Source organism: Passer domesticus, chromosome 12 (genome assembly GCF_036417665.1).
Source record: "Passer domesticus isolate bPasDom1 chromosome 12, bPasDom1.hap1, whole genome shotgun sequence".
In the NCBI taxonomy this organism is placed as follows: domain Eukaryota; kingdom Metazoa; phylum Chordata; class Aves; order Passeriformes; family Passeridae; genus Passer; species Passer domesticus.
The window spans coordinates 705,405-728,759 of record NC_087485.1 but is presented as its reverse complement, the minus strand read 5'-3'; the positions used below and the strand labels follow the sequence as shown (position 1 = coordinate 728,759).

General features: G+C 49.0%; 1 protein-coding gene across 3 annotated transcripts in view; it reads left to right on the top strand.

The window, feature by feature from the left end:
- The window catches only part of ZFHX3 (zinc finger homeobox 3), a 435,802-nt gene that overhangs the window by 47,695 nt on the left and 364,752 nt on the right, over window positions 1–23,355 (top strand). For all 3 annotated transcript variants that reach the window (XM_064386182.1, XM_064386181.1, XM_064386180.1), the window contains exon 2: window positions 3,453–3,577. The gene's annotated coding sequence lies outside the window, so the exon portion shown is untranslated. The remainder of the gene's footprint in view (window positions 1–3,452; window positions 3,578–23,355) is intronic.

Genomic DNA, 23,355 nt, shown 5'->3' with positions numbered 1-23,355 from the left:
AGCTCAAGTTGAAAATGCCTGTCTGTAAAAACTACTCAGAGAAGGCAAACACATCTGAAAGAGCAGCTCAGCTCAGTTTCTGTAAAATGTGATCTCTCAGGTGCCAATATACATCATGGGGTTGGTGTCCCCCCAGCAGGGACCCGGCAGGGACCCTCTCTGGTGAGTCTCGCCTGTTATCCTGGAATGCTGTGGGAATCAGCGCAGAGGGCGAAGGGTTTGTGCTGGGGGAGCAGTGGGACCAGGGATCGAGACAAAGTAAATTTTCCCGCTGTGTTCATCTTCACCCAAAATACCCAGTGTCTCTGTATTTACAGAATGCAGAATCCTGGAATGATTTCAGGTGTTCTGACACCCTTCCACGAGGCCCTGATGAGGATGGCCCCACAATGCAGCAGGTCCTTTTGTGTTTCCATCATGCAGTCCCTGTTATCCACCATGTTGGGTGTTTTCAGCTCTGCTTACATCTGATGTAAATGTGGAGCAGTGCTACTGGAAACATTTGGGGCAGGGTTTGTCCCACAAGGCCTCAGCCTGATCTTAACTGTTTCACACCTTTCCTTTTTTCTGACCATTTGCCATAGTGGAGGAAAAAATATTCTTTTTTTATTTTTCTAAACCAGATTTTATTCCAATAATAAATAACAACCTATTAACCCAGCATGCTTTAATGCTCCAAATCTGAATCTAAAAACTAGAGAGAGCACAAACATACCATTAAAAAAGCGTGTGCGGTTCTTCCTCTGCCCAGCCTCTCCCCCATCGCGCACGCAAGCTGTCTCTTTAATAATGCAAAGGAGCAGTAAATTTCAAGCTGAGGATGGGCAATAACAAGGAGAGTTATTTCCACAATGCCCCAGTGTCAGCCCCTGGCTTAGGCGCACACCTTATTAGTTCTAACAGGCTGGTTAGCATCGGGTCACCTCTGCGGCTCCGCTCCCCGCAGGGTCACCCGGCTCCAGGCGGCATTTGGGGAGGGGGAAGGGAGGCGAGATTTACAGATTCTCTTCTCACCCGGCATTTTTAGCACTGGTTATTTTTATTTACACACCCCGCCCCCCTTCCCCTTTTACTCCTTGCCTTTCTCTTGCCCCCTCTCCCACCCAAAACCTGTGTAAATCCCGGTGGTGGGCAAACCCCTCTCCGGTGAGTGTGGATAGAGGGACTCCTTGGAATGGGGGCTCCTCTGCTTCTCTTCAGAAGAGAAATAATTCAAATTAATCAGCCTGGGCGTGTGTATGGACAAATAACAACATCCATAAGCCTGTGTTGATGAAAGCAAGCCCAAGGTGGTTGCACTCCCAATTAAGCATGACGGTAGCATGTCTGCAGTGAACACGTGTGTGTGTGTGTGTGTGTGTGTGTGTGTGTGTGTGTGTGAGAGGCAGCGAGATGGGCGATGCCTCACTCCTCTCTCACTTTCTTGGGGCCACAGCAATTGTCTGTAGGATGGTTCTTTAAAGTGAGCTAACCCAGGGATATGTTAAAAGGAATGTTCATTTTTTCCCTAACTGGAATGTAGGAGAAGCTGCCCATTATGGAAATGCACAGGCGGTTGTGGCCCTCTCCCGGCCCCCTCCCCCACGCGCCAGCTCCCATCCAAAAATGAATGCAAAGAAATACTATTAGGCTGTCTGGTTATGTATTTTTTATGAGGCCATACAAGACACTGCCTGACCTCGTCCAGCTCATGTTATAACCACATTGAAGATGCTTTTCATTTGGGTTCTGCTTTTCAGCCTGGGTGACCTCTATTAAATAAAAAAAAAAAGAAAAAAATGGCCTAATATGTGACCCCTGGGACGAGTCGCTTCAAGGATTACATTTAATTCATATGATAATATTGAAATATAATGTTTCTGTGTCTAATGTTTTGCATGTTTTCTTTCTTCTTTATTTCAGGAATCCTTTGAGTCTTGTTGAGTATTTTTGTTTCCTTTTTCTTTTTGGAGGGGGGAGAAGAAGTAACTCGTGCTTGGTGGACAGATTCTTAAAAATCATCTTTATTTCCCTTGGAAAGCCAGTGTGAACATAGCAGCCTGCTCTTTCCCTTGCTTTGAAGGAGAAGAGGAGAAACAAAGGCAGGGAAATTTTTTTTTGTAAGAAAACGTGTCTGGCTCGTCAAAATCCAGCCCCACGCTTTGTTTTGGCGTTTGCTCACCCAGTTGATAAGGAGTGACCTGCTTTCCTGGCCGGGGGGGCACGGGCAGAGCCCCCTCTACCTCCTTGCTCGCCTCCAGCTCCCATTGTCTGCCTCGGCCCTGCCGCTCCCCTCCACACGGACTCGGGGCTGGATGCCCCTCTCTGTGCCCGCCTGGGCTGGAGCATCCCAGCCTTTCTGACACACAACGCCTATTTCAGGGCCGTGCGACTTCTCCATGAAATGTACTCCGGGATGAAACACAACTTGCGACCCTTCAGCTTAGGAGCACATTTGCTTTTGCCAATTGCAAAATTAAATTTGACTCTTTCCTAAATATTCTGCCTACGAAAAAGCAGTCAAGAAGGTGCATTTTTTTCCCCCCTGTCCTCACACTAAAATCATGTTGCCAGGTGTACGGGGGAATTCAGCCATCAGTCAGCAATCCAAGCCGAGACCTTGCACTGGGAAGCAACGAAGCCCTTAATCATTCCCGGTAATGACATGTTTGGAAAAAAGTGCCACACGTGTGCACTGTGTATTTTCAGCAAACATCTAATGCGAGGGTGTGAAACAGTGGCTGCGGTGCACAGTGTGCTTGTGCAAGGGCTTCCCTCCCCTCTTCCTCCTCCTCCTCCTGCTCCAGCCTGGCTGTGCTGCCCCGCTCACAAAAGCCGTGTCCTTAGAACAATAGGCCTGTGCTCCTGGAGACCCATCCCGGCACACGCGATGCTGCTTCTGTGACGTTTGCAAGGGGATACACAACCCTGATTATTAATTTTTTTTTCCTTTTCCCCACTGTGAGTGGAGCTGTGAAATAGTAAAATTAATTTGTGCAAAAATACCCCTGAACAGCACTCGGGTTGAACAGTCGAGGTGGGTGCCGTGTGGTTATGGCTGACCTGGGTCCCCGCCGTCGTGGGAGCTCTCGACGCGCCCCATAAACGCTCGCCCTCCTGGGCACCCGCTCCGGGAGGCGCGGGCAGGTGGGGGCCGAGCACTGGGGGCTCGGGGCAGGTGCGGGTTCACAACTCCCATCCCCGTTGCGTTTATTCGTGTCATAGGCTGAACCTCGACAGTTTTTGGCAAAACCTAATTAGCGCCAGGTCTGGGGCCTGCATTACGTGTGTATGTGCGGCGGCGTTTTGTGTACGATATTCAAAAAAATATCCAGGCTTTGGGTTGCCTTTTGTAAGGCATGGAGCTGTGACCCTCCCTCCGCTGCTCCCTCCCCCCAGAGCCCCAGACTTCGCCGTGCCCTGGCTGCGAGCTTACATGGAGTTGTCTTTTTTTATTTTTTTTATAAACCCAGTCACAACACGGGAAGAGGAGGAGGAGGAGGAAGAGAGAGAAAGACAGAACTAAAAACCCTTGAAGGATGGCTCTCCAAAATTCCTGGCGGAAGCACGGGGAATCCCTGGTAGCGCGGGAGCGGAGGTAAGGCAGCCCGCGCCCACCCTCCTGCGGCCCCCCGCGCCCTCGCTTTTGGGCTGGGAGCGCGGCTTGTGGGGAGCGGGAGGGAAGGTGGAGGTGGGAGCTGGGTGGTGGGTGGGTGGTGGGTGGAGGAGACACCTTCGCCTCGCGCTGCTTAAGTGGGCGCGGCGCTGATGTGAATATGCAAATGGGCGGCCGGGCGCGTCACACGTGCGGCTGCTCCCCCTCCCCTCGCTCCCCTCCCTCGCTCGCTCCTTTCCCACCCGGGGCTCGGGGGGGACCTGGGGACATGGGGGGCACCGGCCCCGTCCCGCCCGTCCCGTCTCACTCCTCCCGTCCCGCCCCGGGAGCGGCGGAGGTGCGAGGCCGGGATGGGAGCGGGGGTGACCCCGACACGCGGGGAACGGACGCGATCGCTGCCGGGGGGCCCGGGGGGGGTGGGCTGGCCTCCCCCGCGCCGCTGATTGATGTCAGGGGCCAACAGGATCCGGCTTTCCTGGCCATGATGATGGTGATGGTGATTGCGATGATTACACTCATCGTTAGTGGGAATTTGAATTTTGCGATGGTCAAGGCTGGGCGGGGGCACGACCCCCGCGCCCGAGAACTTAAGGAAAGAAAAGACAGGATTTGGAAAATGATTAATTTATGCACTGGAAGGGTCAAGTTACAAAGGTTTTCACGCAGCCCTGTTTTATTGCGAGTATACGCCGAGATCGGCAAAAAGATGGGAAAGGCGTTTTTGTTATTAGAGGAAAATCCTTTATTGGAGGGATGATTTAGAAATTTACAGTCAATGGAATTTAATTTTATCCTTTGCCTTTTGCTTTATCCACATTTTAATAAAAGAGCCACGAAGAATAAAAGTAGCCAGGTGATTGCTGAACAAAGCAGATCTCGAGTCTGAATAGGATTTAAAATCGGTGCCTGCGCTCCCTGCGCCTGGCGGGGCCGCGGGTGGCACCCCCGGCTGTGTGCCCGGGCTGGGGGACACTGCGGTGACGACACACACCTTAATGCAAAATTAATATTTCATGTGCAGGAGGCACAAACTTTGTGGTACATTTTTCCTTCCCCTCTGTTTGCCGACCTGGTGATTTGGGTACGCCTGATTGTGTCTTAGGTTTCTACGTGGTTATTCCATGCAGAGAGCGATTTTCAGGGGAGTGGAGTGCTGCTGGGGATGTCTGCCAGCACCCCGAGGTGGCAGTGACCGTGTGTGGTTCTGCAGAACATCACTGGCATTAATTCACTGGGAAAAAAAACCAAATGCAAATCAACTCCATTAGTTTTTCTTAGGTTCTATCAGGGACTTTAAAAGGATCTACTAATGGGATAACTGTATTCACTAGATTGATAAATAAATAGAAAATCCCTAATTCTTTTGAGGCATGGGGCTGGAAGCAGCAGATGGAAGTGACTCCAGGGTAACTGAATAAAACCCCTGTGCTGATAGTGTTTGATTGATCATAGTGTAGTGCACTAAGAGACAAGGAGTCAGCTGAGGGGAGAAGAGGGAAAAGGTGAGAGATGGAGCAGGAGAGAAGTGTAACCCAGTTCCAGCAGGACAAACCACCTGCCTGTGTGCCCTGCTCTCCAAAGCGTGCCCGGTGTCCTGCATGGCTCTGCCACCCAAATGCCACGCAGGCCTTCAGCTCTCAGCCAGCCCAGCTGGTCAGTGTGGAGTTTTCTCTCGTTATCCCAGTCTCTGTGCTTTCCCTCGCTGTGGCTGCAGGCCCGTCCTGGCTGCACCGTGCTCTGGGTACACCGGGCACAGCCCAGTGCCACGGGCACCGAGCCCAGGGCAGCGTGGCTGCCGGGGCAGCGCGGGCAGGCCGAGCCCGGACACGGCAGGGCAGCGCTGGCTCAGGGCCCCTTTGGGTGCGCACCTGCAGCCGTGTGCGCACACACGACTCCCCGCGCTCGCTCCGCCGTGCCAATAAAGAAGAAAGGCAGGGATGAGGATTGTTGCTATTGATCTGCCCAAGGGGATCATTAGGCATCAGTATCAATCTACAAATCAGTGGGCCTGTGTTACTTGCTTGGGCAGTCATTGCCAATTTGTTCCTATTAGATGGCCGAGCCCGGAGGTGTTTGATGAGCAGATTGGGTCTTTATCTCGGCGCTGGAGAGCAGGCGGGCGTGGGGAGATGCCGCAGCTTTGCAGGATTGCTGCTGTTTGTTTGTTTTCCTCTGCTGAAACCCTTTTCACTTCTCTGTACAGAATTTTGTAGGGGCTGAATGTGTTTCTGCTTTATGGATGGTTTTTCATATCATCAGATTAAACATATTGAGAGTTTAGGAGAAACTATTTTAAAATAATCCCCTCGCTTTTATTCGGTCTGTTTACCAGCAGCACGCCCTATAAAAATACATATTCATGCCAGATTCTTTTGTTATCCTTTCCAGGTCAGACCCAACATTAGGAACGCAAACAATTTTGCTTTTGCTATCCCGGTGCCCATTCCTTGGGATTTATTGAGTTGTGCTTAGTGAGATGATTGTTTTCACAGTATTTCCTTCTGTGATTTAATTATTTAGGCCAAAAAAATTAAAGCTTGCAGATAATATTTTATTTTCTAAGTGTTTCTATGTGGAGGGCAGCCCCAGGGGTTAGTGGCCCCTTGGACAGAGCCCTGCTCTGTGCGGCGCCTTCCAGAGCTGCCTCCCTCATCTGCATATATACAAATAAGAAAAATGTTTAACACTATGCAAAATGAATAACAAATTTAGACCATAACAGAAGAATGGAAATTAATGGCAAAAAAAGGGATCAAACCAGTTCACATGAATGATCTGATCCGACATCAATGCCGTGTTATTTAATGCAAACCTCGATTCCGACTGCTCCATGTCACTCCTCGCATGAGCATCGCGCAGTTTAAACATCTGTCCAGCCGTTAAAGACCCTATTGACGCTGTGTTATTGGATTTCTAATTTCCAGGTTTTGTCAGGGGGTTTAACAGACTATATGAGTGTTTATAATTTCTAATGAGTTTAATCTCTAATTTGCCTCTATTACCTGGGACTGTCAAATCCCCTTCTCAGCACTTGGTCTGTGAAAATTCAAAATACAGAAATACAGGTTTCTAAAGAACTCAAAATATTTGTCATATCTTTTATATACAAATGTGTGTGCAGTAAACAGAACTATACATTCTTATTCTCTTTGAAGATCAAGCCTGATTTTAATCCTGCCTATCTGCTGCAATCACAATATATTACCTAAACCCAAGTTTCTTTGAGGACTTTTTGGATAGATGTCACTATTTCATTGGAGATAAAATAGGGTGTGTTTTAGGATACCACATTATTGCTGCCTGATTAGTATTTGATCAAATCCTATCTGTTTTTTTGTCCCTGAGACAATCCAGCTCCTCCACATCCGGAGGCGAATTCGCCTCATTCTGTCTGACAAGTGTTTTGTTGGGGAGCAGCGGATCAGATCCGTGTAAACACGCGGCTGGGGCGGGGAGCCCCGCACTTTTAATTTATCATAAACTCCACAGAACTCATTAGCTTTCATCTTTACATCGCACGTATAGAAATGAATTCTGAGCTCACTCGGGAGGCTTTTTTTTCTGTGGAGTTTGCTGTACAAATATTTATGGACCTTTTCCTTTGTAGTAGAGATTCCAGTGGCAACAGCTATCACACGACGAACGGCAGCTTGCGACTTAGGGAAGAGGTTGCCAAAAGCTGTTGTTTATTTAGTTGCATGGCATTTTGTCTTGAAATTTGTTTTGCTCCTATGCACAAAAAAATACAAGGCTCTCTTGGGAGGAGAAATCAGGACTTTTTGCCTATACTCCAGGAAAAAAAAAAAAGGGAAAAAAGCCTCCCAGAAAATGAAATCTAAGTGTGTTTGTATGTACGAACATAACTTTATAATCAGCATATTCTGAGAATTTTCAGAGCAGGAGACTGCTCACAGCCCATTCACAAAACACACATATGGTGATTTTATGGTAGGTTTTGTTTTAAAGATAATGATTTGTCTCCGCGTTGCAGTTGTTTATGTTTCTGTCTATATCTCTTTCCTCACCCCTGTTTTATTTAGTAAGGTTTCAGCTGTGAAATTTCTCCATGAAACAATTGATACATTCTCCACACGCTGCAGCGAGGGAAAAAAAGCCCCTTAGATTAATGGTCAGTGTCTCATCCACACAAATTTGTGTTACGATACTACCGAGAAGCTGCGAATTACTGACAAGATCTAGAATAATTCCTAATGCTGTCGAAGGCTTCATTTTCTCCTCCGCATGATGGATGAGGCATAAGAAGTGCTTTCTGAGATCGTTAATGTGCATCATTCTGTTAAGTGTTATTAAAGTCCGTCTGTCTTCGGCAGCAGAAACAATGGCTTAGCCCTTATTTTGTCTCTCTCTTTGCTAAACTCCAACTGGCTTTTACTAACGTGGCCTGTTTTGGGGCTCGTTCAGTGGCTGGTTTGTACCACGGTGTTTCTGTTGGTTTGGGGAATTGCATTTTCCCTTTGAGTTTAATGTTGGCTGGTGGCATGAGGAGGCACGGCGAATTCGCGGTGATTCTATCTGTAACCTGTGGATAATGTCCAGGCAGTGCAGGATCCGTACCAAAGCTTCCATTTAAGCTTGGAAAATAGGATTGAACTTTCCCTTCGGAAGGCTGTTCCTGCGGAGCGACGCTGGGCTGTGAAACTGCCCCAGGAGCAGCCGTGCCCACTCATTTCCCCCTGGATTAATTGTTTAAAAATCTGGGAATTGCTGTCTGAGGAGGCAGTGAGCTGGTCCCCTGCTGGCAGGGAAGCTGGCACGGGGTGACCCAAACTCGTCCTGCTCAGGCAGAAATCGCTGCCCTGTCCTGGTCCTGTGGGCATCGCCCCATTCCCCAAGGGGGAGCAGGCCAGGCCCGGATTGCAGATGGATTGTATTAAATCAAAAGTACTTTTAACCAAACAGAAGAATTCACTTTAAAGGTTTTTAACCTTTCTTAAGAGCCAATTTTTCCTTAAGCCCTGCGATAATAAAATACAATATAATTTATAGAGCACTCTCCACGGGTATGCATTCCTCCTCTCTTCTTTTTTTTGGTACAGTCAGATAAAACATCCAGCAACTGGGATGATAATCACGAAAAAACAAAAAGCAACCGATCATAAAGCATTTAGAAATGTAACATTCCTTTTACAAGGGATTCAGACATCCTTGGGAAGCCTCACTTCTATACTTTTAATAGAATTAGAGAAGTGTGATGCACAGCTGGTAAAAGCTCAGTCATCCACAGCACAGCGAGTTTTTGAGTATTTAATTTTATATTTGAATAATTCTCCAGATCAGGCTATAATCATGGATGTCATATAAAAAGATTTTTTTCATAAATTACATTATTTCACAGATGTGCAAATACTTCTGTGAAAAAAATTACATTGATCAGTTTTTAATACCCCCCTGTCTCACCCTTCAGTCAAAAGGAAAAATAGCTTTTTTCCCATCTTTGTCTTCAGAAAGGTGCTAGATTGTAAACATCTGAAGGAAATGAAAGGGGGTTGGCCAGTCCACCCCAAATTCTTTCCAGATTTTCATTCCTTTCACCAGCAGCCTTCTGTTCTTGGAGGAGAGGGAGGAACAGCAGAAGAAAGAGAGAGATGTCTCTGTTTCTTATTAAAATTTAAAGTGCAAAGCAGGGGCTGTATTTTGCTAATTTTCAATCTGCTAATTGGGAAGGGGGTTAGGAGGTGAGGGGCCGTGGGGACACGGGAGGCTTGGTGGGACAAAGCCTGGCCAGTGCCACGGCCAGCGGGGCCGGCAGGCACCAGGCACGGCCCCGGCCTCGCTGCTGAGAGGGCTTGGGCTGGCTGCGCTTCGTGATCCCACATTATCACATCCTGTTTATTCTTCTAATTAGAAAGTGACGCGCTTACCAAGAATAAACTTCCCGACAGGCTCGAGCTCTGCCTGGCCAGGGCTCCGGGGTGCCCGAAAGCCTCGCTCCCGGTGGGACCGGGGGGCTCAGGGCCACCTGGCCCCTGGAGCTCGTGTCCCTGCAGCTCCTGAGCTCTTGGCATGGATCTGCTCCAAACACGGGAAATATTGAACTGAGGCACAGGCAATGCCACAGCACATCCTCACATGCCGAATACCTGCTTATCTTGGATATTGTTGTGAATGGAAAAGTTTGCCCTAATGTTAAATTCAGGAATGGCAATTGAGATAAATGCCGACTTCCCAGCTCTCTCATCCCATCTCCTATGAAGTTTAGGGGAAAGGAAGACTGAAAATAACTTTATAAAACTTACCAAGGTGTCACACCCTGCCTGCTTGGGCTTCAATCAGAGTTGCCAGCTTGTTTTTCAGGGAATTTAAGTACCAGATGCACTTGGAGAAAGCAAGCTAAACATCAGAGTTTATTTTCAATATGCAAGTGGTATAAAAATATGCAAGCCCTGATCTGAGTGCTATGGAAACTGCTCCACAAAAATGTGGAACGAAAGCTGTTACTGTAAGCGTGGTTCATGTCCTGTAACAGCTGTGACAGCCCGGCACAGCTCAACACTTGTCCAATTAGATGAAAATACTCAAAAGGAAACCTGATTTAAATAAGATCTGTAATAATCTTTCACAATTACAAAGTATTCCAGTGACAAACACTGTCCCCCTGCCCGGGTCTCCCGGACCCTGCGTTGGCCTCGGCCCAGTGGACGCCGTCTCTCCCTCCTCGCGCCGGCTCCAAAAGCATTTTTCAGGGCTTATGTTACAGTTATTTGCAGATTATTTTAGGTCTGTGTTCTTTTATATCCACTTAGCAACTTGCAAGGAATATTTCAGGAGCAGCCCATGCTTGATGTGCCCCATTTTGGGGAGCAGGAGGACTAGGTGGGGCGGATTTAAAAGCCATTATTGTATTTATGACAGATGGTTTTCAGTTTAGGCAAGAAAGCCCCGACAGACACTAGCGCAGAGACAGGAATGTGGACACGTATCATTAAGCTCTTTCTGTTAATCAAATGCAAGAAATACAGTAAATTTATTTTTATACCTGACCTGTGGAACAAATATGGCCACTGGATATTACACATAATAGGTCTTAAAAGGAACAATTATAGTTTCCCTTTAACTTTTCTGATTTGTTACAAGTTGTGTCTATTTCTAAGGTTTTAAGGATACCAACGATTAAAATCATCCTGCTGCATAAATTTTAGTTATTTACCATAGTTCATAAGTGTCGTGTGATGACCTTTTTCTGGCTTCATAAAATCAGTGACTTAATATAATTTAGGATCTGAGAGTGCAAGTTTCTCGATTCATTTATCATTTGATGCTGAAATTTGTTTAGTCTGGATCGAAGGCCCTACTCAGCTTTTCCTACTGGTCATAGATTCTTTGTACACTGGAAACTGGGAGATCTTTGTGTCTTGTCTCTTTTCTTTCAAGTTTGACCAAAAATAGTCATTAAAGACTTCAGAAGCCCCTTGACTTTATAAATAAAGGCTCTTGACTGACTCTGATGGGAGTTCCATGCACAGAACAGCCCCTATTACTAATTTTTCAGAATGGGAAAGTGGGTTAATAGAGAATACACCTTGAATTAAGTGGCCAGAATTATATAATATAGAACACACTTGAATTAAAGTGTATTCCAGACAACTTTTTATGAATGCAATTAAATAAGGAGTTTTAATAGCTTCAGGAGAATTACATTTGAAATTGTTCTATAAAGAATGTTTATAAATATATACATAGATAGATGATAGATATATGTGAAAGCAGGAGGCAATGCAGTAATTTATTTTAAAAATTCTTCTGTAGTCAGTGTGAGTGATTTCAAATGGGATCCCAGAATCTCCAAGCCAAAGCTCTCATCTTCTAAGGAATTTCACCTGGAATAAAATGTTGCCTTAGAAATTGTTGACGTAATAGTCCCCTTGGGAACCCCAGAGCAGTCAAAGAGAAATCCAACAATAAATCCAGGGGCCACCTGGATAACTCCCATTAAAGCCTTTTTTTCAGTGGAAAAAATTCTTTAAAAGCTTAATTCTTCCTAAATGTAAAGTCCAGCGATCGTGTTTCTGTAGAACTTTTACAGTTGGGTGTTTCACGTGGTTTTGTTTGAAGCACTTCTCCAGGCTCGGGGACAGTGACAGCAGCACTGTGTTCACCGTGCCCCCCTCTGCAGGGGCTGGGGAACCAAGGGCACCGAGCACACCCGGGCTGGGCCTGGCGTGGCTCCTGGTGTGACCCAGCCTCGGCCAGCGCTGGGCCCAGCAGTGCCCCCGACATGGGAGCCACGGCAGGAGCGCTGCTCCTGATCCGTGAGCCCCGAGCCCTGAGCCCTGAGCCCCGAGCCCTGAGCCCTGATCCCTGATCCCTGAGCCCCGAGCCCTGAGCCCTGAGCCCTGATCCCCAAACCTGGAGTCCTGATCCCTGATCCCCGAGCCCTGATCCCCAAACCTGGAGCCCTGATCCCTGATCCCTGAGCCCTGATCCCTGATCCCCGAGCCCTGATCCGTGAGCCCTGATCCCTGAGCCCTGATCCCCGAGCCCTGATCCCTGAGCCCTGATCCCCAAGCCCTGATCCCTGATCCCTGATCCCCGATCCCCGATCCCCGATCCCCGAGCCCCGAGTCCTGGGCCCCGAGCCCCGAGCCCTGAGCCCTGATCCCCGAGCCCTGATCCCCGAGCCCTGATCCCTGAGCCCTGATCCCCAAGCCCTGATCCCTGATCCCCGATCCCCGAGCCCCGAGTCCTGGGCCCCGAGCCCCGAGCCCTGATCCCCGATCCCCGATCCCCAAACCTGGAGTCCTGATCCCTGATCCCCGAGCCCTGATCCCCGAGCCCTGATCCCCAAACCTGGAGTCCTGATCCCTGATCCCCGAGCCCTGATCCCCGAGCCCCGAGCGGGGATGGGAGCCGGCCGGGCTCTCAAACGCTGCTGCGGAGCGGCGCAGCGCGGGGCACTGCCTACAGCTGCTTTTCTGCAGAGAAATACACCATGGGAAAAGCCCTGTGTGCCCTTTGCAGTCCCCGGTGTGCACGGGCAGCCCTGCGGAGCGGCTCCGGCGGCGCAGGCTGGAAGTCGCGGTTTCCCCGTCCGTGTGACACGAGCGGCTCCCGGATCCCCGCGCGCAGGCACCGCAGCGCGGGGCTGTGCGCTCCTCGTCTGTCCGAGGGACCCGCACTCAGCCCGGCCAGGGCCGCCTCGGAACCAGGCATGTGCGTGCCGCGACCCGGCTGAAAACCAGCCTGGTTTTAAGGGGTGCGAGGGAAAATCCAGGGGCTCAGGGCATCCTGGGGGGCCTGTGCGCGCGGGTCCGCAGAATCACAGATCGCGCCCGTTCTCCGCAATCCCAGCTGTGTTTTGTGCGGCAGCAAAAAGGCACCGTGTGGCTTTGGACTGAAAATATTCAGGGGGAAGCAATCATCCCATAAACCAGCGGAAATTTTATCACAATTTAATTCTCTATCAACATTTTTAAAAGGCAAAAGGGGTCAAGAACGAAGTGTGTTATTCTTAGTTGTCTGTATTATTAGTTAACATCAGCTGTCTGCTGATCCCCACCTCCGTGCGCAGTACAAAGGACACTATAAACCACATTAAAAAAAACCAAAACATTTGATTTTTGTAGAAATACATATTAAAATAGATTCAGGATCTGTGGATATTTACATATGGTAATTTTACAGATTTTCTGGCATGGTGGCTGGAAGACAAACTTCTATTAAACCCTGTGAAATTCAACATTTCACTGAATTTAACATATTCTAAGTTATACATAATATATATATTGAAGCAGTTTTACACTGTTTCTATAGGCTTTGATTTTAAACAGTGTCTACTTTTCATATGTAATGAAGGTATAATTTATAACAATATTTTAAACAGTCCAAGCCAGTTATTTATACTGGTTTTTATCTTGAAATGAGGTTTGCTGAGTCTTTTGGTTTTGCTTTATATACCTCATCATTCCCTTATCACCCAGAGCCTTTTTTGCCTTTGTATTTATTTTTAATGGTATTTTTTACTTTTAGTATAATTGTGTTGTTTAGACAAAAGGGTTTTTTTCTTGTGAGTATTGAGGAACTTGTTTTGCTGCTCTCCCCAGAGCAGTTCAGTGCAGCAATATGTGCAGTCAAACAGGGAAGATTCCCAAATTGTCTGTTCCCATGCTTGGAATTCAGACAAGCAGGCACTGTCTCCGTTCCTGTAAGGAGCACTGAAATTTGGTGTCGTGGATCTGGGCTTAAACTGTTCCAGAAGCAATTTCTGTTTATAGGCCACTGTTTTTCTGGACATTTTCCTGTGTTTTTGAGCAGAAAGCAGATTTGCTGCACTAGAGACATAATCACTGAGCGTGGGCTGTGCTGGGTACGACGGGGCCACGTTCTCACTCCAGGATAATGCATGGAACTGTGTGGGATAAGGGCAGCAGAGCCAGTTCTGCTCATCCTGGCCTTGCTCATCTCCTCCCCTGCCCGCAGAGCCTCGCGCGGCCGCATGAGCCGTGTCTGCCTGCCACGGACACGGGACCCTCAGCACTGCCCAGGGAGCCCACCCCATCCCATCCCATCCCATCCCATCCCATCCCATCCCATCCCATCCCATCCCATCCCATCCCATCCCATCCCATCCCATCCCATCCCATCCCATCCCATCCCATCCCATCCCATCCCATCCCATCCCCTGCAGCCCCACGAGCCCACAGTGGAGCTGCTCGTGTGTCCTGTCCTGCCTGAGCTGCCTCCTGCTCCCTAGCCCTGGCCTCAGGGATGAGCTCCTGCAGGAGGTGGGAGGCGAGGTGGCCAAGGCCGTGGAGGGTGGCAGTGGTGTCCCTGGCCCTGAGTGACTCTTGGCTCCGTGTCCTTGCAGCCTCCCGGCTGCGCAGAGCAGGGACAGGCCCTGCCTGCTGGCTCCGGGAGCCGGGAGAAGCCGCGTCCCCATCTGTGAAATAATGACGGACGGTTTTCCCGCACTGTTACCAAAATTGGGACTTTTTCGGCTGGAAAAGCCCTCAGAGGCATGGAGTGCATGCCAGGGCCGGTGTTGTGGCCCGGTGCCGGGCGATCCCCGGTGTTGTGGCCCCGTGCCGGGCGATCCCCGCTGTTGTGGCCCGGTGCCGGGCGATCCCCGGTGTTGTGGCCCGGTGCCGGGCGATCCCCGGTGTTGTGGCCGGTGCCGGGCGATCCCCGGTGTTGTGGCCCGGTGCCGGGCGATCCCCGGTGTTGTGGCCCGGTGCCGGGCGATCCCCGGTGTTGTGGCCCGGTGCCGGGCGATCCCCGGTGTTGTGGCCGGTGCCGGGCGATCCCCGGTGTTGTGGCCCGGTGCCGGGCGATCCCCGGTGTTGTGGCCGGTGCCGGGCGATCCCCGCTGCCGGGCATTCCCCGCCGTTCCCGCCGTGCCCGGCAGGGGGCGGTGCCGCCCGCGCAGCGCCGCCGCCGCGGCGCCCCCGCCGCTCCGCCCGCCGCCTCCCCGGGGCTCGACACGGCACCGGCACCGCGGGGCCGCCTCGGGCCGTGGGCTCCACCGCACCCATCCCACCGCACCCATCCCACCGCACCCATCCCACCCCATCCCATCCCATCCCATCCCATCCCATCCCATCCCATCCCATCCCATCCCATCCCATTATCCCATTATCCCATTATCCCATTATCCCATCCCATCCCATCCCATCCCATCCCATCCCATCCCATCCCATCCCATCCCATCCCATCCCATCCCACCCCATCCCACTTCATCTCTGCCATCCCCGCCCAGGGAGCACAGGCACAACTCAAATTATTTGGAGACTTTTGCATTCAAACGTTGTTTTCTATAACAATATCCCTAAACTCCACCTACATTTATATGGAGATCATCCACCTCTGGGCTGTTGGGGAACAAACTCAATTCCTGCCACAAAGGCAGAGGTGGTGGCCAAATAGTTCCCATATAATATTAATTTTATATGTGTATGGTTGCACCATTTGCTCTCGAAGTGTAAGATCACAAAAACGAGGCCGTTTTTGTGTGGGTGCATTGGGTTGCTGGGGGGGTGTGGTGGATATTCCAGCACTTCTATTTCTGCCTCAAATATTTGTGTTTGTTTTTCAGGGGCTTTGTTAATACCTGAGGGAACCATTAATGCAGCCGAAATAACAGGAGATCTGATGTTCTCATGGTATTTTAGTATTTCACTTCCTCGATGGAAATGCCAGGAGAACACCAGATCTCGCGGTATTCGGGCCCCAGAAATAGGTCCCTTGGGAATTTTTAAAAAGCCCATAAAATACATAAACACAAATATGGAGATATCCAGGTTCCTGCTGAAGTTGCCTGCGCAGCCTTCCCTCGATTGAAGCCATCAGTCAGCAGCTTTCCCTCCCTTCCAGCTGATTTGTCTTTGTCACTGAGCGAAACTACTCTTTCTCCCTCAAACCGATGGCAGAAAACCAGACCCGTGTCGGTAATTGTGATTATGGAGAGGGCAGTTCTGGATTGCTCACACAGACAGAAGATTTCCCCCAGTCTGCTTATTTTTTTTTCCTAATATGGCTGTTTCCATTTTAAAAAACATGTTATTATTTTTTTTTTTTGGTTTCACTATAATTTTCATTGGATATTTAGCTGTATCTAGTTAATTATCTAATCAAGCAAATGGTTTCTTTGGCTCTTAGCTAAAACAGGAAAACACCCCAGTGTTGGGATTAAGTTTTCATCTCTATCAACTGGCTTAAAAATACTGAACTTGATTCCTTTTGAATTAACTGAGTCTTATTTTATTTTTTTTTCAATATCACCTATCACCATAGTAACCACCAGCTGTCAGTTCAGTTTCTGACATTTTTCTCATTTGGTAAGATTTCAGAATTGCCATCCTCCCTGCCAACATGTCATGAACAAGAAAAAAAAAAATTGCATGAAAAATCTAATGGGTGTCTGGTCTGATTGTCCTCACTCGTGGCAGGGAAGACAAAAACTGATGAATTGTGAAATGTATTCAGAGGGATTCAAGAAAAGCAAGTGTCTCGGACCCCCTCCTCACCCACACCTCCTCGTTTTCATCTTGTTATGCTTGATGCACCAGACATGCTTGCCCTGACACTCGGGTTTGTAGAAATTTAAGATTAACAGTTTTTACATTCACCTCGCTGATCCCCGGGTTTTAAAGTCATCATTAAAAATAAAGTTCGCAGAGCTCGTATTTAGCACCATTTCCCACTCATTGATGAGGTTTTAGCACCTGCGAATTCTCAACAAAACACTTCCCGTGCCTGAAGTCAACAGCCAGTTCCACATTTCCTCCCTCTTTCTGTATTTTATGTACATTAGAAAGCAACCTTTGAGCAGGCCGAAAGAGAAAGGCAAATTCTGGGTAACTCCTTGGGCTGGGGTTTTGTTTGTGCTGGCAAAAGAGCAGCAAATGGTAAAATTTGACTTTTTTTTATTTCTCCAGTTGGTTTAGCTGAAATAATATAAATTTAAGGAAAAATGGGTTTGTGTTCAGTAAATGATGCTGCATGTCCTGGATGGCAAAATATCGCTGAGAAACCTCCTTGCCAGTGCTGCAGGAGGGCAAGAGAAAGGAAAAGGATTCATTTACCTCTGGCAAAGCAAATAAAATGCCAGCAATGCCTTTCTAACATGTATTTTTGAGGGGTTTTCTACACAAGACACACACATGGAACTGGCATGTGGTGTTTCCATAGGTATAAAACAAATCCCCCCAGCTGCCTCCATTGGGGCACAAAGAGCCGTCCCCTGGACGTGCTTCCAGGGGGTTGTTTGGGGCTGTATCCATCTCTTTTTTCCCCCGACTGTCTGTGAATTGAGGCTCAGCAGCAGGAACTCATTTCAGGAACATAAACCTGATTTGATGAGCAGCTGCAGCGCTCGGGTCCCTGTGCTGCGGGGACACCCCGGCGCTGCCGGGGCTCTGCCCCGCTCCCGGCTCACGTTTCACATTCGGGGGCTCCGGCGCTTCAAACCCGGCCAGCCCAAAGGGGAATAATTGAAACAATCCCGGGACATTATACCCACTTGGGAACATTTGGGGGAATTTGTATTTGTGAGTATATTCGCTCAGTTCTGCTGCATCTACACGGAGCAGGGAGGTAGCTCTTCCCAGGAAAAGTACTGTCTGCCCTAGGACGATGCAGGGCTGCGTGTTTGTCAGTGTTTTGCTCCGGGAAGTGGCAGGGTGAGCTGCCCCAGCGCCGTGGCTGGTGCTGCAGCTCGGGGTGCGAGCGCTGGCCCCGCGGGAGCGGCGGCGGCTCCGGGAGGGACGGCGGAGCTCGGGCAGCGCCCGGCTGCGGGGCTGGGCGGGGGTCACCCGAACCGCGCACTGCTCCTCGTCTCAGCGTCTTTTCCAATTAGACATTTCAGATATAGGTAGTGCTTAAATGTCTTCTCGATTTTAGAATGAAAAAACATCATCTTTGGCAAAAAAAATTGAAAATGATCCCATTTTCCTGCCTGTTTCAGCCATGCATTTTGCCAGCTGTATTTTTAAAATAGTTCTATAAATGTATCTCATGAAATAAATGCACTGGGAAAGTGTAACTCTTTTAATGATAAATAATATTGTTGTACATAATATTTGAAAACAAATGGGGTAAACAAAATGTACCTTAATGTCTTTATGGTTTGTGAGATTTATAACAATAATCAGCAACCGACTGTAACACTGTTTGCACCTTGTGTGCCCTAAAGCCATTGGATCCCTCCGTTAATTGTATAAATTCCATGCACTATGGAAAATCATGATGTATCATTTATATTCAGCTATGTCAGGTATATAAATATTAAAATATATTGGCCAAAAATGGCTGATTACCCCTCAAACATTTCATGATAAATCTTATCTTTTTACGGTGGTTGTAGCACTGAGGGTGGGGTGAGGGGGGGATGGACTAAATATTTCATGTTATTTGGAAATATTCTTTAAACAACCCAGATATATTATTAATGTTTTACAACTGCTTCAAAAATCCGGCAGCTCGGTTCAGGTTTAGGGGATACAGTGGTTCAGTACCTGAAGAAAAAGTGATTTTTATATATGCAAAGCACCCCAATGGTGGGGATTATGTTATTTATTCAGCCTGGGATCCGTGTGGCTCGCGGAGGCTCCGCGCTGACGCCCCGGTATAAAATAGAGGTGACGTTCCTGGAGCCAGCGACAGCAGCACCTCCCTGCTCTGCTACGCCAGATATTCATGGGCATTTATCAGGGCCTTATTATTCACCTATAGTCTTATTTAATAAACTCCTGCTCTCCCCAGCCGTGATGTAAAGGTACAGGGACAGTGCTGGTGACAGTCTTTTGCCTGAAAATATTTATATGAAATATGATCTATTTCTCTGTGCTCCCCACACAGCCCCAGCCCGAGCCCCGGCCTGTGCAGAGACAGGGAGAAAATACTGTTATACATATTTATTGATACTAATGCCTGTGTTTTAATGAATAAAGAAATACACCGTTGGGCTGTGGCTCAAATGTGTCGGGCAAGTGGCGGTCTGCAGTGCGGAGGGAGGAGATGTCGGCAAGGGGCTTGGAAATACGCGTGGCTGGGAAGAATGGAATGGGAATGATGCCTTGCGCCGGCAAGCAGACTTGGGGTGTGTGATAGACTTTGTTCATTTGATTCTCAGAACTCAGTCGGGGTTAAATTGGAATCCAGACATCAAAGAATTCTTCCAGCAGCCCCAAATTTTGCCCGTATAATTTTTTTCTTGCAGTTGTCATAATTGTAGCTAATTTCACACTGCAAAAATTCTTTTTTTTTTCTGTTTGAAGTATTTTCCTAAATATGCACAGAATGTGGGAGTGGGATTATTTGTTCTCTCTGGTGTTTCCCTGACGGTCACAGCCCGGCAGTTCCGAGCCCTCGGTGGCCGTGAGGAGCCCTTGGGTTTGGTGGGGTGTGTCCACGTCCCCTGAACTCACGGATCGGAGCAGGATCCTGAGATCTGAAGGGAGGGGAAGGCTCAGGGCTGGAAATAGCAACGCCCTTCTCCCTGTTCCTTTTTTTCGCCCGACTGTTGTGTCTGAGCACAAGTGTGTGGTGCTGCATATTTGGTGGGTTTGCAGATTTCTGTGCGATTTTTATCTGAAGGTCAGGGCTGTGGAAATACATCAGGTTGGGATTTGGGATGTTTGCCATTTGCCATTTAGCCTCGCTCCTGCTTATCAGATCCCTGGGAGCACGGGCCTAATAAACCAGGGAGCTGCTCCGAAAAGGAAAAATAAATATTGTTCTGGTTTTATGGAGTCTCTTTACTATTACACAGCAGGAGATTTAAATGTATTTATTTAAGTTTTTGCCTTTTTGCTTTGGAATTGTGGAACTAGGGAAAAGAAATTAATCGTGGCTATTTATAATTTTGCTGGATGTTTGCATACATTAATTTTTTTAAATGAAAAATTTATTTCCTTTTTTTTTCCAAATTGGAAAAATAAAAAAGGAAAAAAGGTGTAGGAAGGCCATGCCAGATAGGGGGAGCGGGGAGGCCTTTTCTGCATCCAACACCAGTTTGAAACCAAAATGTGGCATTTGAGGTTTCTCCTGCTGGGGTTTTGGGCTATTTTCCTCCTTCTCCCTTGGAACAAGCCCCAGGGCCAAGCGCAGAGCTCCTGAGCTATGGGACTGCAAGTCAGTGCCAGGCTGGCAGAGCCACAGCCAGGGCCGTGCTGGCCTCAGTGGCTGCACCCCCAGGACGGGAACTGCCAACAGTGGCAATGCCATTTGCATCTTTAATTCACCTTTCCAGTGCTGGTTTTTATGGTCAGGATCAGGCCTAAACAAGCGTTCAAGAAGGGGCAGCCTGCAAATGGTGTTTAAACCCAACACTTGGAGAGCAGCCTCCTGGAGGTGGCGGTGGGCTCCTCTGGCACAGTGCTGTGACATCTGCAGGCCCTGTGCTGCAGGGATGCCCCCGGCACAGGGGTGCTGCTGGGTGCCAAGGGGCAGTGCCCATGGTCTGGCCAGCTCCAGGCAGCGGGTGGCAGCAGCATCGTGCCCCCCGCCAAGCAGCCAGCTCCTGGGGACCCCATTTCCTGGTGTGGGGGCACAGTGCACAGAGCCATCCCAGCTGTGGTCTGGGCACAAACCCCTTCCCTCCTGATCACCTCATGGCCAAAGCCCCTCCGACACAAGGAGTCTGTTTTTTTCTGGAACGGGCTGGAGGGGGAGGGAGAGGACTAAAAGGCCACGACAATCCTTAGGAAAACATTAGTTTGTTATTTTAATATTTTTGAGAGGAAAGCATTTTGCTCCTGTGTCGATACCTTTTTGTGGTTTATTATTTTGTTGCTAATTTACTTAACCATTAGCAAATTAAGGTGGATTATGGCTTGGATGCATTAAAAGCACCAAGGAGTTGCGGTCCTTGTGGCTATTTCGGGCAATGTCATAAGCACACTCTTTTTTTTTTATTGTCCTCCTAGGGAGCAGAATTTGAACTTAATATTCCATGAAATAAGCCATTGTAATCACGTTGGGTTAATAGAAGAAGTAAAATTGCCTCTCCTCTCACAAGACATTAGAGCAAGGCTGCATTATTAAAGTTTTCTTGCGGACAGGCGGTTTAAAATATATCCTCAGTGGCTGACGCAAGTCTTTTCAGCGGGGATGACAGCTTTTCAGATCTTAATAGGCTGTTCATTTCTGGCCTACGAGTTTTCAGCATTTCTTCTTTTCAAGCCAGGCTGTGACATGATGGCTAAAAACTGACATAAAGAAGTGCCATGTACTGTGAAAACCTTTATTCACTAAGTGGCTCCATGTAAATTGGTGTCAATAAGCAAACAATTAGAACTTAAAAAAAAATTGTTGGTTTAAATCCCTTTTCTCCTTAATCATTTGACCTAAAAATCTCTCCTTTCTCTCTCCTTTCTTTGGAAGTGGTGCATATAAACCAGTGACAAAGTGTTTTGCAAGTGAAAGTGGATCAGATCTTTGTTAGAAATCAGTTAATGATATTTAGCCAAGGTGAGCTTGGCACAAGGTTTTTTGTCTTTGAAATAAAATTTACAGTGAACTAAACTCCAGGTAAACCATAAAGGAGGAAGAAGGGGCTGGTTCTTCTGCCCTTTCCCCCCAGTCTCCCCTGCTTTGAAGCCACAGCCTCCTGCAGCAGGAACAGCCACCGTGTTCTAGGAGCTTGGCTAATTTAAAGAAATTTGGTCTTGCTGTTTATGCTTTCTGGAGATTGTTTACTTGAATTATTTGCAGAAAAGACTTTTTTCCTGTGTCATCAGGTAAAGAAAAGGTGCAGCACTTAATGCTTTCCCCATTCTTGCTTGTTCCAGGAAAAAATGTTCAGCAGAGCTTTTCATTTCTGTTTTAATTTATGATTTCTCCTTTTCTTTTTATAACTCGACTCCCTTCCTGGTTCCCTCCTCCTGATGGATCCAGCAGGGCGGCTGCTTGCCGCTCCGATGGCTCCGGGGCTGGCTGCAGGCAGCGCCTCGTGGCTGCAGCCCCGCGGGCCAGGGGCACTCCGGAGCCCCCTGCCCTCCGGGCTGCCCAGCCTTGGCTCTGCAGGGTTCCCTGGGATGTCACTGCCCTGTTTCACCCCACAGGCACAGCCTTGTCGTTCAGTGAAGACCCACTGCTTGCTGGAGCAGGGCAAGGGGCTTCACCTCTCTTTCTGCAGTATTTCTGTGGGGTTTCAGGCACTCCCTAAGGTACCCGGGCATAAAGGGAGACTGCAGGAAGAGGGACTGTTGCATTCCCTCTGAGGCTGGGTAGGTGAGGCTGCAGGGTGATGTGTGGTGGTGCATGGCCAGCGCAGAGCTGCTGATGCTGTGTGGGCACGTGGCACCGGCCAGGACGGACTGGACATGGCCCCTGTGGCTGCAGGGAGCACATGCTGCCCAAAACCCAGAAAGCAAGGGTCTGGCTGGGGGTATGGAGGCGCCAGGGTGAGCGGTGCCTTCAGCCCTGAGCCCTTGTGCCATCCCAGGGGCAGCGGGGCACTGAGTCCCAGTGGTGTTTCCTCACCCCCCTCCCTGTGCCCAGGGCTGCTCTGAAGGCACAGACCCCAGAACAGGGATTTGTCTTCTGGAACTTGCTCCAGTTCATCTGAGCTGAACGTGGAGATGCCACCAGGGGAGAAGGAGCAGGTGCACCTTGGTACACAGTGGGCTGGGCTGGAGTCCAGGGCTGGGCAATGTTTTAGTGTAACAAGCCTGGCTGGGAGGTGACTTCACCTGGGGGTGTTCTTCATCATCACATTTTTAAAGAGCCTTTTCAGATGCCAAAAGCACTACCCAAATACAATTACAAAAAATGGTAATTCACAGAATCCCAGAATGATTTGGGTGGGGATGGACCTCACAGCCCATTGCATCCCACTCTGCCATGGCAGGGACACCTTCCACCATCCCAGGCTGCTCCCAGCCCTGTCCAGGCTGGCCTTGGGCACTGCCAGGGATCCAGGGGCAGCCCCAGCTGCTCTGGGCACTGTGCCAGGGCCTGCCCACCCTCCCAGCCAGGAATTCCCGATTCCCAAACTCCCATCCATGCCTGCCCTCTGGCACTGGGAGCCATTCCCTGTCCTGTCCCTCCATCCTTGTCCCCAGTCCCTCTCCAGCTCTCCTGGAGCCCCTCCAGGCCCTGGCAGGAGCTCTGAGCTCTCCCTGGAGCCTTCTCCTCCCCAGGTGAGCCCCCCCAGCTCTCCAGCCTGGCTCCAGAGGGGCTCCAGCCTTGGAGCAGCTCGTGGCCTCCTCTGAACTCACTCCAAGAGGTCTAGGTCCTTATTTTTGGGGCTCCAGTGAGGAACTGATTTAAGTCCACCTGTGTGCTTCAAATCACTTGATATC